The 13,458-nt window shown below is 32.2% G+C and overlaps 1 protein-coding gene and 1 long non-coding RNA gene across 7 annotated transcripts in view; one reads left to right on the top strand and one right to left on the bottom strand.

Annotated features, from left to right (window-relative positions):
• LOC122570229 (potassium/sodium hyperpolarization-activated cyclic nucleotide-gated channel 2) overlaps positions 1-13,458 on the bottom strand; it is a 221,402-nt gene that overhangs the window by 147,180 nt on the left and 60,764 nt on the right. The gene's annotated exons all lie outside the window — the stretch shown is intronic.
• Positions 1,879-6,394, top strand: LOC122570232. 2 transcript variants are annotated; one of them, XR_006317771.1, is made up of 4 exons: positions 1,879-2,220; positions 2,304-4,271; positions 4,351-4,501; positions 4,939-6,394. It is a non-coding gene; the product is annotated as an uncharacterized LOC122570232 (long non-coding RNA). The 2 variants fall into 2 exon arrangements; XR_006317770.1 differs by having other exon boundaries at positions 4,351-6,394.

Raw genomic sequence — 13,458 nt, 5'->3', positions numbered from 1 at the left:
ATTTTTCTAGATTCTGTAATAAACTTTAAATTGACTTTCTGTAATAAATCTAGAGAACAATTTTTAATTGATATTTTATATTGGTTTCAGATAAACAATTATAGGAGTAAAGTTTGAATCGAGATGATAAATTACAGCTTGAGGAGATCATTTATTTCCAGAGCTGTGCATTGGAAAACAATTAAGTCTTATAATTATGTGGCTTCTGAAAGGACAATATTTTTCTTCGATAGAAAAGGAAGAAAGAAATGAAATATAGCTGTATAAAATTAAAATACGATAGGATCCATTTATAAATATGATAGGATAATTATTTCTTTAAAGGGTTTCTTCTGTATTGTAAATTTTTATAGGAGGCGTATGTTATATAATGGATACTTTTAATATTTTACAAAATGTGAAGGTCTAATATACGAATAACAGGTACACAGAACTAACTGGCATGTAACAAATTAGACGAAAGGTTTCCAATTAAACTTCACGATTGCTTTTTCTGTCGCCCGAATAACTTCCGCAACGTATATCTTATTGGAAAAGTTTTTCTAGACAACGGAAGATGTGATACCTTTCATATCATGAATGTATTACAGAGAATATATGAATGATAAAATACTGGGAAGAAACGAAAAAGAAAACCGACAGAATGTAATTAACACATAAAAATAAAAAAAACGTAGAAGTATGATATATAAATTAATGAAAAAATGCGATAGAACTGTATATTTTATTAGCGTTATATGGATATTCTAGAAGTAACAAAAAGCGTTTATTAATATTTTCTACTAATTTTGACTTTTATATATTTATTCTTTGTTCGTTTTATGCCAATTCTTTCTTTTCCATTTTTATTATTAAAGTTATACGAAGGAAAACTAGCAAGAAGCAGTTAGAATCATACAAGTTTTGTGAATATGAGATGATGAACAAAAATATCTGAGTGTAAATATGTTAATAAAATATTCGCAATTCAGTTAATGTAGTGGAAAATAACCAACGTAATGGGATGAAAACAAGCTAATCAGTAAACGGAGACTTGACAATACTGGCGTAACCGATGACTATCATCTTCCACTTTACCTTTCACAATTAATTCTCTGGCACTTTCCATCCTGATAATTGCACGTTCTATCGTAAAAAATTTTATTTCCTAATATTTCCATATAAATAAACTTTACCCGCAAATTTAATCTTTGAGCTTCCATTAGATGTCCGATTTACTATTATGTGTATTTCATTTTCGCCACCTATTAAAAGTAAACTCTTTTTGTTAGAATTAGACTGCGAATGTTTATGTGTTTATGGAAGATGTCGAACTATACAAATACGTGGAATGTACATAATAAATGAAAACGTGTAAAATATCCAGAACATAATAAGCGAGTAAAACAGCTCTACTTATGCAAATTCTAATTTTCTCTCCGTTCATAAAAATATAAATTTGCATAAACATCCACAGTCTCGCGATATCAAATATTCATAATTCTGACCTTATTATACTAACTAATCTTAATACCTCGATATCTAATATAATATTGTATCGTATCGTATCGTAATATTGCGCTAAATATCGAGAAGAAATTCGTCTTGAAAGAGATAAATACAGAGAAAATATATGAAATCTACGTGATAGCTCATATGTCGTCGATTTAACTACAGAACGACGCTTCGCGGTCCCGTACTTGTAGAAATGACACAAGCGTTTACGTAAGAAACGGATTTTATTACAACGCTGGTTCCACAAAACGTCACGGAAAGAAAAGACAAGGAACAGGACTGAGACCAAGAGAGATAGAAGCTTGGGGCAGGGAAAGGGTTCTGATGGCTCTGGTTTATAGCGATACACGAGCCTATAAAATCCAGCAGGTTATCGATTGGACTTCTGCCTACTGCAAATCTGGATGTGTGTTCTATTCACCTGGATATATCCGCGGTGTGCCGCGCGATTCGGGTCAGTGGATCACATAACCGCATTTTTTCGCCTGTTCGCGACTCAATTTTTCAATTAACCGAACGCTGCGGTTCATCCACGGACATACTTTCGCCATTCTTCACGAAGATTACCATCCGCTAGATACGTTATCAAGTGTAATATTTTAATTCCGTTTCGATTTCCACGGTACGGTTCGCCTCGAGAGGATTGATGGCCTGATGATTCGCTTGGAACGCGTCCATGGAAACCAAACGTGAACGATCGCGAGAATCGAGATCGTTTAATTCTTGGTATTTGTCATTGGATCTTTTGATATATACAATTTTCTGTGTTTTGAACGCAATGTAATATGAAACTTTAAATATTTTTTCAGAATGAGAGCAGAACGTTTAGAAAAATAATTATGTAAATTGAGCTTTTTAACGATCAGGTTTATGATTTTCTATGGGAAAATTTTTTGAAGTACTTTGTGATCAATTAACCCTTTCAATATCGATTAATAGTATGAAAAAATCTAAACTAACATTGTCAACGGATTTTATATACAGTCAATTATGTGAATTTATTGTATTTTTGTGGAAACGAGTTTAACGAAGATGCGAATGAGAAAGAAGGTACTTCTTACGAATTGTAAAAAGATTTTAGGGAGAACAGCTTATAAAAGATTGTACACGACACTGTGTAGACAAAAAAGTTGAATTAGTAGTGCCGAGATTCTTCTTTTATCGACTATCAGAGTAGTAAAACACAAAGGATGACATATCTGCTATCTCGGTAACTCTCGTTACAATCTTTATTACATAATTTTATACAAGGCGAGTAACACGGTAATATAGATCAAGTTACGAGGCAAAGATACAGGGCATAACGAGATAGATAGCCATATCTTCCTGTAAATACTTGAATACTTTTGCGTTTATTAACAAGGTTATAATTTTCAGTAATTTACTTTTACATGAGGATCGATACACTTTCTTTTAACAGCGCTGTCGATGCTATCTTCGATAGTACTCTGTCACAAAATATGTGAAAAAATATGTGAATGATATTAAAAAATATAATAATTCACTTGAGAATATTCATGAAGTTAAAACATATAAAATAAAGAAATACAGTATGTGCTTTTGTCATGCTTAATACGAAAAGGTATATTTAAAAATGTGAATATGAAAAATTTTATGAAAATGTGAAAAGGTACCCACATTTAATGTTTGACAAAGTACATTAAAGATTCATTTAAAGACATGAAAATATAATAAAATATATTTGGAAAAATTAGCAGAAATATTCTGGTTTTTAGTAACTATGATTGATGAAATTTTGTTTTAGTTATGAATAACCGTTATCGGCAATGAAAACAAATTTTTTCGGCTACTGCTAATTAGTATTAGCGACAGAAATGTTTTTTAATTAATTACAGACCGTTCTTGTTTACCAACAAGCATTATGGTTAGTGAAAATATTACCACGTTACTAATAAGTATTATCGATAGCGAACAAATGTTTTAGACGCTTTAGATCATCGTCATTAGTACTAAGCATCAATTATCAGTAACTACTTACCTATGTTACTAAAATTTGACGTCAAATGAATTAATTTCCTTTACCAAAATTGCTTACTAAAATCAGTAACCAGAAAGTGTTTTACGTAACACGTTGTATATAATTAAAAGCAATTTCCGTCAATGATAACTATTACCAGTAAGCAAAAATGCTTTAAACATCTGCAATGATCATACATAACCGGTATTTTAAATTAATTTAAAAATCGATACCTTTTAATTATTTCATCCTTTGAAAAATTTCTTTAAGGTTTAGTGCTCTTCTATCTTCTATTTACGAAAAAATTGATTTTTTCTTCTTGATGTTTCTCGTACAGATTTAAAGCACAACTGATATTTGTTCGTCGTTGTTGAAAAATCAACAAACAAACATACCAAGGTCTTCTTACAATCGCAAGAAATGGCACGTCTCAAATACCAGCAGCCCGGTAATCTCCACTCAAGCAGACACCAAAAATCCTCTCAGACCTATCATCGAACCCCTAACAGAGACATTACAACCACCGTCATCCCCTCGATTCCACCACTCGAGCGCAACCCTCGACACGAAATAATGCTCAAAAGCAAGCGAGGGGTTAGGAAAAGCTGTGGCACGAGGACACGTGCGACACGCGACTATGTAAACGTTACACGCGTGACACGCGTAAGACGCGTAACACACACACACGCGCGCGCACACGTACGAAAACGTGTCACAATGATGTTCTCCAAACCTAACTTCCGTCATGCTCGATACATGACCTTAGCCCTGGAAACTGGTGATTAATATCGCGGGTCACGTAAGTCCTTAAGTCGGGATCACGAAAGGGTGAAAGTTACGACTCACCGCGTGCCTGAAATGCCTTTTCATTCTTGCAGAGGAAGGTTAAAAAGAGGTTAGAAAAAAGAAGTGGAATGGAATAAAAGAGGAAGGCTAAGAGAAAGGGTCGTTTCCCATAAAACCCGGCCACTGTATTCAGGTCACGAATTTATGGTACCGTGAAGCTTTAAACGGAAGAACCGCCTTTTTGTAAGAAAAATTTTATTTTTCCGCGATATTAAATTAGGAAAATGATTTTATCGCTCTACGTAAGACCTTTCATTCGATTGTTGTCCGTATAGGATTAAAAGGTTATGATATTTTTGTTCGTTCCTTTCGGCTCTCTTAAAAGGCGGTATTTTTCGTGAATGAATAAAATAACGGTTAATAGTATCAGTGGATGTTAAATGTTATCTCAAATACTACATTTTCATAGAATTCCATGCATGCCAGTTTGTGGCTGGATTTTTTTTAAACTAAATCGCATCGTGGAAAATAACTTTGTAAAATTTACAAACGATAACTGGATTGACCGTATAACTTGACATTAGAAAGATTTTTAGGAAAAGAACCCAAGGACATCCATTTTCTATATTTTGCATGAAGATGTTTAATGAAACGCAGGAAATTCAAATTCTAAATTTCAGATCGAATCTGGTGCCATTTACGACAGAGAAAAATATGTAAAACGGAGTCATGCGACACATCTGAGGTAACAGTTGCGTGTAAATTCGTTGCGTGGACTTTCACGCAATGTAGCTTAAATAACATTTGCAATTTCTCTAATTAGAAGAATTTTTTAATAGTCCCTTTCTCGCATCTTTCACATTTTCGTGGCTGACTCAGCCCAAAAGAGTAATTAAATTTCGCTAAAAGGAAAGTAAACGTTTGTTAAAAAATAACACGATTGATAAAAAAGTGGGAAAGCTTATCTGACATTTTTTAATGGATCTCAGTTAAAAGTCGTCGTATTATGGGTCACCTAATGAAATTTCATTCTCACGGATGTCGTCTGTGCGCAGTGGATTCGTTTGGAAGAGGTAAATGTTTGTTGAATGTGTTGACAGGTTTATCTTCGAATCTTTGAAACGGTTTAAGTGAAAGAAGTTCGTGTAAAATCACAAAACGACTGTGTTGCTAATGGCACTGCCGTTTACAAGTGTTTGCACATTCTTTAAAGAAGTATTTGTCATTCGGATAAATTAACACGAAACAAGTGTGACAGGGATTAATGGAATTATGTACATATCGAGGAGACGTTGACTATATAATAGTCAAGCAGTATTTGACATCTCGAATTCTTCAACACATTCCTTACCAGATCAAGATAAACGAACTTTTAGAATAACCCAAATTCATTTTCTTATTTCTGTGATTTTATTCTTCCTTTTTTTTATGATTATAAATATTTTACTTAGCATGGGTTATTTGGCATATTCTGAAAAACGAGCGATATACATATAAATATAAAGGAGAGTCATTTAATACTAAAAGGACTAGTGGCTTTTACTAACAACCATATTCACCCACAACACTTTTGACTTTAAGAAAAGATGAGTATCTTTACTCGTGTTTTGTTTGAGATACTGATATATTCTTAAGCAACTATTTTCAATATATAAGAGATAATTTTTTAAGATAAATTTTAGTTGTTTTGATGATTAGAATGGATTCTTCAAAATTGTTACACGTAACTATAAATATAACAGCACGAGCTCTGAGTCGGAGCTATTTTCATATGTATACATATATATACTTGCGAAGACCATAATTCTGTAAAATACAACCAGATTTTCTAACAGAGGTATCACATGGTATATTTATCGATCCTTATTTTATCTGTAACAGCTTTGTTACACTCTGGAGAAAAGCGCATGCATCGAAGCGAGCAACTGTTTGAGAGGAATACTGTGTACAAATTGTCTTTAAACAGAGACTATTCTTCGTCGTCTGTTCTATCGAAGGAACTTCACCAACTCCATATCAACTTTCAAACTTTCTGTCACGATCGACGAAATCCTATCTTAGCATGCACCAATTCCTTCTTACTGCAATTCCAGGCTGAAATCTCATCATCCATTAGGAAACAACATTACGCAGAATCGACTCTATAATTGTAGCAAAGATCCAGCATCTTTCAACCTCATTGAAGATAAAGTACCGATGTTATAACTTTAAAATTTTTAATTTCTAGATAAAATATAACAATATTACAAAATTGTCATTGAAAAATTAATCCGATCTTTATTATCTACAACGTAATTTCTTTTGTAGTAAAAAATAATTATAGAAAATATTTTTTTCACATATAGCGTAAAACTTCGTGATATTTAATATATTCCCTTGACTTAGGCAAAAATCTCGAAATATTTTTCCAATCGTATCTGTTAATTTCTCTATTTATTAAAAATTAATGCTACAAACGTCCATCTTATTTATTTTTATATTTTATCATTGTACTTTATTATGATAATAGAATTATCATATCATATTACCTATATAATTTATAAGAATATTTAATTATAAAATATTCCATCATTATACACATGACATTTTAGCCATCCTACACGTTATCAAGTGAAATACATGTGACAGTGAAAAATATAGCAATACTTTGCCATAGTAAGGAATTTCTGGCTGCTATTGCGTAGTCGAGGACTAAAAATAATATTTTTGAGAAATTGTCTTTCAAGTGACCGATATCATAAAACTCTTCATACTTCCATTTTATTCGCTATACAAATATTAATAATCGCCTTATCCAACGTTTCTCAGCAATGATACGAGCACCGATATAGGATAAGCAGTGGCTGGAACGAACAGAAACCAGAAAGTACGAGGGAAACGCGTTTTATCCGCATTTTCGTTCACAGGACTAAACACACGAGTACACGAGCAATATTTACAGTGCGATCTATAGCGAACAGCGTAAACGTTTGCCAATGGATTAGCAAAATCTAGCCAGTCATGGTTGTACAGCACTGTGAGTGAAGAAAGAAAGCGATGGATCCCTTTCCATGACGCGTTAAACGGCAAGTCACGCCCTTGACGATTTATATGTCTATGTTACATTTTGCAAATTAGTCGCTTAACTTGATTAAAATACTTTCGCGTAATCGCAGAATCGTCGAAGTACGTGGTAAGTGTTTTAGATTGGAATAGGAGTGGTTCCACGCGAACTTTGGATTCTTGGGACTTTAGAGAGCGTAGCGAGTGTCGATGGTAATTTAACTAAAACGACAATTTTTATTTATGAGAATGGCCGATGCTTTTTAGAAAGTAGATTATTAGATTGTTATTTGATAAGATCATCAGATCGGATTATTTCCGCTTAATTACATCATTGGATTTGGGTTATTGTTTAGCAATTAAATTATCATAGGATGAAATTATTTCGATCTTTAGTTATTATCAATAAATTCTATACATCATTAATTAGATTAAATTGTAATTTGTCTATTTAGTTTACTAGATTATTATTAAATTATTATTATCGGAATGATTGGCATTTTTTAACTAAATTACTATCTTATAACCTACTTTATTTCCAATGAACGTAGAAATTCTGTCTATTAAAACGCATTACACTTTCCGAAATCGGAATAACATAAATATAATCCTATCTATTTTAATAGATAATGGTAATAATAATAATAATCATAAAATAGTACTTCAACGTCATAACTAAAACTTGAGGATCAAAGTAAACCTAAGACCACGTAAACACTGGCAATTTCGAAAAAAGGAGGAAGAAAATTGAATTATAAACTTCCAATAACAAAAGAATAGTTCTCTTGTCAAAAATAGAACTCTGTTCACCAATAACATACGAAGGGAATCCAGTCTCAAATTTCGAAAATGTCAACTCTTAATCCATCACTCTGCGAGAAGTTTCGGCTGTTTGGAAAGATTTCCGTTCGTGTTCCCTCGAACTGATAAAAATTATTAAAATACAGAAGGAATAGGAGGGGGTTGTTGTACAGATATGCATACACATACCCAGAGGGGAGAGAAGGTGCAGAGGGTTGCGTGGGGATGTGGAATGCGGGGTAAAACCAGATCAATACGGACGAAAGCATACCACGGTCGCGAACCTGCGACACATAAACCAGGAAAAAGGACAAAGTCGAACAAACAGACCTATAGACGGACCCAGGACATCAGAAAACCGTGTTACGTACATCTAAGATGTTCAACGACAATAAATCATACCCATTTCGATGAACAAATTCGATGACCTTTCCATACTTGCTCTCGATACTTCAATTTCACGATATGTTTTGTTTATATATTATTATTAATTATTATTATATATTTGTTTACATTATATATTAAATTAGTCCTTTCACGTATATGTAACGTCAAGTAAGGAGAAGGTGGATGTCTATGGGGGATTTAAATATGCAAGAGATGTATAGAGTACACATAGTATTGAAAAGTATAGAAAATACCCAAGGTAATGCATTTATTACGATACTTAATGGATCGAACATGTGCCATTTCTTATATTTCTTTAGCCGCATTCATAAATGTATGAAATCGCAAAATCATACTTGCATGAATACAGTTGAAGAAATGCAACGTAAATGATATGCAATCTAAAATACAACTAGAAAGTGGGATCGAAGCGAACGTTTGTTTCACCTGTTTTATTATTTTAACGAATATTGTACTTCGGAAACATATGCGTTATGTGTATTTTTGCCATATTTAGTGTTTCCCATAAAGAGACAAAAATCCGCAGCCTAATTAATTAACTAAACGGTAAATGTATTTAATTTCGGTGAAATTGATCTCAAATCTTAGTATGTTTATATATTATGTCCTCTTTACGTAACCGTCTGGATAATACACTCTTATTATTAATAATTAATGAAAAGTAACTTTTTTCAAAGAGAGAAAAAAGAAGATGAAGAGTGAAAAAGTTAACAGCGAATATTTAGGTGCAGTTGTTTCGTTGTACGATAAATGTTTTGTCGTATAGTATTTTTGTTCGTAATACTGGGCTTTAGGTTTTAGTTTTGTGTGCGATACAGTATTTTAGTTTTTCGTTGAGGATTTAGTCAGACTAAGGTGCATTGTCAACTAAAAGTTTGCAATTGCTGCGTAATCCCAACTAGTTCGTTGAACTCAAACTAAAAGGATGAAAAATTTTGATACGCCAGAAAACTTATTAGTTAAGCTTCTATGGAAGCAAAGTAAATCTCAAATTGTAACAACTACGCAGATTTAGTAAACGCTTAAAATACTTGAAAATTAGGAGAATCATTACAAGCATAAATGAAATTGATTATCGTGGATCAAATTAGAAATCTAGTATATTATAATTTAATAAATGTGTAATTCTGAGTAACATTTAGTACCGATAGAAAAAGGAGATAAAATCAAATATCTATTGCATTAGAATAGTACAAACTAAATTTAATAATGTAATGTAATGTAATGTCACTAGTTAGATAACGTCATTAATTAGATATATCTAACACGTTCATTAGCAAAATTATCAAAGATAAGAGCAATTTACGTAATGCAGTTTATGTGATTATTTCAATGCTACAGAATTCTATATTCCGATGAATGATTTAGCCAGCGACGATAATCCATGACATTTATAGCCATTTTTTTTCAATTTCATAAATATTGCAAGGCGTATAAGACGAGTGGGAAATTTTTCAATAATAGAACAAACCAAGCAAGAACATATATCTCCGCTTGCTATAATGCTGCTGAAAGTACGTACGAGTTTTCAACACTTATCGAGTAATAACGAATGAACTTGTCTTCTTCTACATATGAATCACAGTTCGAGAAACTTTTCCTGTATTTTTCACCGAATCAATTCCGGTTGGAAATCATGCCTTTTGCAGGATATGTCATAAGCAAAATAATTCTCAGATTAGAAAGAGTTCAGAACTTTAAATTATATGTAGGGTGTCTTGTAACTAGCGAATTAATGAAGTAGGCGGGGATTCTATATGAAGATATAAATTGAAAATATAGAATAATACTTTTTTCATATTATGATCTTCTCAGATTGGATATTTTCCAAAATTTTATTTATATATTATATATTTTTTTAAACTAAAGGCTAACATTATTAACGGCTCTTTCTACTTATATTTATTGTTCATTGTATTAGCTAATGGAGAGTATGTAAGATGACTGTAAGATGTAAGATGACAGTAATTTTTATTTCTCTATTATTATAGAGTAGAAATTTAATTTCGTACAAAAATTTAATGTAGTTGTGTACTCAACAGAATGGAAGATTTTTTAAATGGTTATTAAGATAGTGAAACTTATCAAGTGTAAGTATTTCATTTCAGTATGCCATTTAAATTGTCTGTGAATTTTTAACATAGAGAAATTAAATTAGACTACAAATTATGAGTTATGAATTGTATAAAAATTACATTAAATTAATTATCAATTATAAATTACCTGGGACACGAATTAGATTATTAAAACATGATATGAGTACACTAAAATGTGAACTGAATTATTATTTATTGAATTATATTTATATGGAAAATCATGAATTACTAAAACGAATAATATATTACAATATTTCATAGAATACCATACCGTGGATTAATGTAACATATTATTGTTGCAATATTTTTTATTAAATTCCTATACTTATTTTCACGATATTTCCAAACGTATTTTTATTGTACAAACTATCTTCGTATCTGTATAGCATTGTCTCACGCTTTCCATCATGTTTAAGCTCAAACTTTTAACATACACGAGCTACTAAGTGCGAAAACAACGCGGAGATAAAAAGTTTGAAAATCGAGTTTCCCTCCTTTACTATGCGGAGGTATTACATCCCCGAGCGTTAATTTCTGCAGCATTTTCTAACGCAAGGGAAAATTATCTTTTATCCACTTTGTTCCTAGAAACTCTTGTATACTCTTATAAATATCTGTTACATAGGTTATGCTTGTGCAAATGTTCCGTAAACTGATCATTTAAGGCTAATAACATCAAATTTGCAACAGCAACGTTGGAACCGGAGTGTACTAATTTATTAAAGTATTTGCATTATATTACTTTGGCTCGTATTTTTCACAAACCACGAATCTTAGAAATGATCCCAAAGTTTTGAGCGATAGCGTTTGTGTATAGCTTTTTTGTATTATTATTTTTATACATTTATGGGAAATTAGAAAGTGCAAAATTATGTAGAATGTGCATGGTATTAAAAAATGTATAAAATATTTAAAGTATAGTGCTATAACATTTAGTGCGTGATACTTTCTATAACATTTAGTAAGTAAAACCAATTTCTATTGAATTGAAAACCATCTTCTTTTTTTAATTATGTTCTTAAAAATATGTATCTGCATAAAAATCCGCAGTCCATTGATTAGTTCTTGACAAGTTTAATCCAATGTTCATATTGCCTTGTAATTTCTATGTACATTTTCAGATTTGTCTAAAATTTTACCGACATAATAATCACATTCAAAGAGTTTTGTATAACACACATATGTATATATCCACGTATGTTTTCTACGATAAATGTTCAAATACTTTCGCGTGCCATTTTATATGAATGTTCATTGCCAGTAATTGAGTTTCAAGTATTAGAGACACGTGGAAGAAGCAAGAATGCTTGAGATTAGAATAAAAGAATATTGCATGGCCATCCAAGGTTTCGACTAGACGTGGATGAATACATCCTGAGTACGTCTGCGTAGTTTGTCTGAAGTGGATGAAGGAGAGTTTAAAATGAAGAAAGAACGTACAGACGTAGCTATTCTAGAAAACAAAGAGTGAATGTCTCAAGATGTTTCGTACTGTGTAAAATGGGCTTCTATAAAGTATCTCTTATTCTAATGAATTTTTTATTTTCCGATAAAATGATAATTTAATTTATTGTTCTTTTAATAAAATTGCTTTTACACAGCCTTTCCACATTTTGTACTGATTAAAACAGATAAATTGAAACAGTCGATCAATTATCATTTTATATGATACTAAAACTGTTCTATTGTCCATCCAATAGACAACGCAAATTCCTACAATCCTCCAATATACACATTTCCTTCTTTAAAACGAAGAAAATGCAGCCGATGGATAGCTTTAATTTAACGATCTGCCCCGAATTCTATAGGTACACACTGTTCTCTATTAGGCCATTCGATTTATTTTGCTCGAGGTAGCGACTATCTTTTACGATTTCTCGATCCAGTGGCGTTTACGACCTGTCAATGGCTAATAAACGATCGTAAAATGATCGACAACGTTCACGACACTGGTTCACAAAGAAAGAGGGAGCGTAAATCCAGCGGAGCATTTTTATTTCCGTCTATGTACCTTCGGGGCTCCGATGGTTACAGCTGTACATTGTGCTAATATAGCCGCAAAGGTCAGTTACTCGATTAATCATGTACCATCTACGGAAATACACCAGTACCATCGCCCGAATACCTATAGCATGGCGTGAAATGTATAAACATTTATCGATTCGCATCAGCTGGCCACCTGGCTTCTTACTCTCGCGTCCAGTTGTCGTTCGTTTTATCTCACTGGTTTCCTCTTCGTCGATTTTTCAATATTTTCTCATTCTACGTGATCGAATAGCATCGACGATCTCGTGGAAATTTGATACGCAATTGTACGTATTGTATGTACCTTTTAGTTTGCGAATTTATATTAGAAACGATGGATTTTGATCGAGTGGAATAGTTTGCTTTTCTGTTTGATAGACGAGAAGAAAAATGTCCTTTTCTTTAAATAAAAATTTCATTTGCACTTGGTTAGTGAGGTTTCTTTTTCTCTATGGAAAGTGAAATTTCTTTCTACGATTTTTAAACCGACTGACATTTTTACTTTAGAATTGATATTATGATGTCTTTAGAATTTTAAATGTGACATGTTTAATTAAATAACGAGATGATACGATGACAAATTTTTTTAGGAACTTTGTAACTCTGTGAAATATTCTCCTCACTTTTTGTGCGGTGAGTGAGAAGAAAAATAGCTTTTCTTTCGTGGTTGAAAGAAGTTTTCTCCTTTCTCAGCTTTTTGGGAGTCTGAATGTGATATTTTTGCCTTAGAATGGCTACTGTGATGTTTTTAGAACTTTTAGTGCGATGAGTTTAATTAAATAATACAATTACATGTACGAATTTTCCCAGGAATTGTTTCCCAATAAT

This window comes from Bombus pyrosoma, linkage group LG8 (genome assembly GCF_014825855.1).
Source record: "Bombus pyrosoma isolate SC7728 linkage group LG8, ASM1482585v1, whole genome shotgun sequence".
In the NCBI taxonomy this organism is placed as follows: Eukaryota; Metazoa; Arthropoda; class Insecta; order Hymenoptera; family Apidae; genus Bombus; species Bombus pyrosoma.
This window is presented reverse-complemented; position numbering and strand designations above follow the sequence as displayed.